This window comes from Dysidea avara, chromosome 2, assembly GCF_963678975.1.
Source record: "Dysidea avara chromosome 2, odDysAvar1.4, whole genome shotgun sequence".
In the NCBI taxonomy this organism is placed as follows: domain Eukaryota; kingdom Metazoa; phylum Porifera; class Demospongiae; order Dictyoceratida; family Dysideidae; genus Dysidea; species Dysidea avara.
Genome location: NC_089273.1, coordinates 23,425,267 through 23,428,113, shown reverse-complemented (window position 1 = coordinate 23,428,113; position 2,847 = coordinate 23,425,267). Strand labels below are relative to the sequence as shown.

The 2,847-nt window shown below is 37.7% G+C and overlaps 1 long non-coding RNA gene across 1 annotated transcript; it reads left to right on the top strand.

The window, feature by feature from the left end:
* Nucleotides 1-253: 253 nt before the first annotated feature.
* LOC136246896 (uncharacterized) lies at nt 254-2,639 on the top strand. The gene is made up of 2 exons (XR_010696906.1): nt 254-409; nt 2,231-2,639. It is a non-coding gene; the product is annotated as an uncharacterized lncRNA (long non-coding RNA).
* Nucleotides 2,640-2,847: the final 208 nt, after the last annotated feature.

The following is a 2,847-nucleotide window of genomic DNA, read 5'->3' as shown; positions in this document are numbered from 1 at the left end:
TCCCTCACAAGTGATGTTCTTCAAACCTTAGAATTGTTAGTAAGTTCTCATGTTTCTTCATTGGTCTGATTTTTGGTTCATAGTTTTCACTAATTGGCATGGGGACAACTCATATTTCCATAACAACATTTGAATTCCATGTCGATTAATGAGAAGTCAAGAATGCATAAATATTTGATAACAATGCATTAAGAAAAATCAAACCCCTAATCATGAAAAATGATCGATAGTGTACATGTGGGGTTTACAGTATCCCGTAACCTTAAAGCGCTTTTACGTTTCAGACTTGCAGGATATTTGTACAGCGGTTTGTTTTGAAAATCAGTGTAAGTGATCAAATGTCTTCCAATGATTATACCAAGTTTCAGTGGGGTAACTACTGAACAAAGAAACTAGAGTACTATAAATGGTAAGTAGGAACATAGATATTAGAATACACTCGAATATCTATGGTAGGAATGTATTACATTATACTGGTAGCTAGCTCCATAGTAGTCCACTAATACTTCCACTGTGGCCAAATAACTGGGCTGCTTACAAAGCTGCCGTAGTTCTTTTTCCAAGTCAGTACAGAGGCCAAGCAGAAGAAACAGCCAATTGTCAGCTTGTTAATTATGCTACGGTGCATGGCTATTAATGCTCATTCTGTATTCACTGGTAGTGCTGTTGGGTATGCCCTAGTTTTTGCAGCCTACCTCACTTTACATCCACCACCTTAAAATATATTACGTAATTTGTGCAAGCTCGATGTTACGATAGACAAACCATCATTTACATCTATGAAATGTTTTCAGAAAAGCGATAACAGTATAGACTCTGTGCGCACAAGGGTGTGGCACTTTAATACATGCCGTGAAAAGTGCATCCACCTTTTTATAGGGCAAAAAATGTATATGTTCTATAAATGCTAATGTAAAGGAATCTGAAAGGTAAAGTATTGCTATTGAAAAGTAAGTTACTAGGTAAAAGACTTGTTCCATGTCTAGTTATTCCACTTTGTATTTGTAATAGAACACTCAACGCTTCTGCCCTCAGTTTCCCCATAAATATAAAACATCATGAAATCCGAAGCCATAGCAATGTTTAGCCAGACCACTCCTTAGGGTCTATAAGCAATTGTGATTAGAATGTCTTTCAAATCTTTGTAGTGACAAATAGCCTGCTGTTGTTGCAATTTTGGTTACCTAGATTAGTGCTGTGCAATAATCACTTATACACCTGTATGACTTACAGCTGTGATTGATTTTCTAATTATTGAGATAATAGAAACCTTTGTATACTGTTAACAAGGGCAGTTTGAGGGTACACTTGTGAGACATTTCTCCAACCAGTTGTGGCAGTGCTGTTTGAACCATTTTGAGAATAATTACTTGCTTGCTCGTAAACAATTTTTTTGCACCTGTAAAGACTCATTATTATTGTGATAATTGGTTTCATTATTGAAAGTTATTGAGATATAGTCTTTTTCATTATTGCATACTCCTAAATTCCTAACCCACCCTGTATCGAAGCTGAGGTATTAAGTGGACAATCAGAAACAAATTATCTGTACTTTGCCTGGCCGATCAGAAAGCTTACCACAGCACTATATACTAGTATGGCTCCATTCATAGACTAACAAATGGCCTGGCTATCTATTTGAGTGGAAACATGTACGGTGTACCATGGGTGGGATGTTAACTGTGATACTGTTGGGTGAAGTAATCAACTATCTTATGTATATCATCACAACCATTTTGTTGTCACGTGTGATCTAGTTGGACCATTTTTGCAAGATATTAGGTCCACCTGGACTGTTTATGCACATGGCCCATGTACTAAACTAAACATTGTTACAAACCATGAAGCAGGGATGAGCCCACAGCGGTCGGTACCGATGACCTCTCAAATGAAATAGCCACCACTACCACTCAACAACCACTACAAATTCACCTCTGCCATGCACGAGTTAAGGCCTCACACATTTCTGGACTCATCCCTGTCTCTTGTAGCCACCACTATTCTAAACCTGGGCACATCCCTGAAGTACCTGGTGTGAGCCAGTTTGTGTGATGGAATGATAGAACCATCTTGCTTGCCTTATTTGTGTACTGTGAACCTGAGGTATTGGGCACTAATTGTCCAGATGCCCATGTATGTTAATTTATGTTCACAACTTATGGGACCAAACTATATGACAGAGATACTCCTTATAAATAGATGAAGTATCATGATAAATATATTCACGTAGGAAGCATTTAATGATCTCATCACCAACCATGTTCGCAAGGGTTGTCCTGAGCTCCTAAAGATGAAGCTATCTACTTGTGGAATGTGATGAAGAAGGGCAAAGTCAGTGTCCAACTTATGTTAGTTCGATTGGTTGATATAATCTCACTGATCCATCCATCCATTCTGATCTTTATAAGCTCTGGACCTGAAAAATCTGCTAGGGAGTGTGCAAGGCTAAAGACCTTGTCTACATAGCTAGTGGAGAGTTAGACGCTTAAAATAGGTATTACTGCTGTATTTGTATACAGGAGATATTGGAGGAATGGCTGTCTGAAGTATGATATGGAGCAATACTGATCTGACAAGCCAATACAGCTATTATGTGTGATTATCTAATGTATAATTAAAGGATATAATGAATTACCAGATATGTGGTTTCATTGGTGTGAAATTTAAACTACAAAATTCCCTGAAATAAAATTCTGCCAATATCCCTCCATGCCATGGTTACAAAACCAATGCAGTCTCCCAATTAAAATCACCAAATAAAATTAGACCACATTTACACTATTGTGTGTGCTGCTTATTACACTGCTCCCCTTCACCTAGACAGTTTGAAATCATCATTTCCTTCAT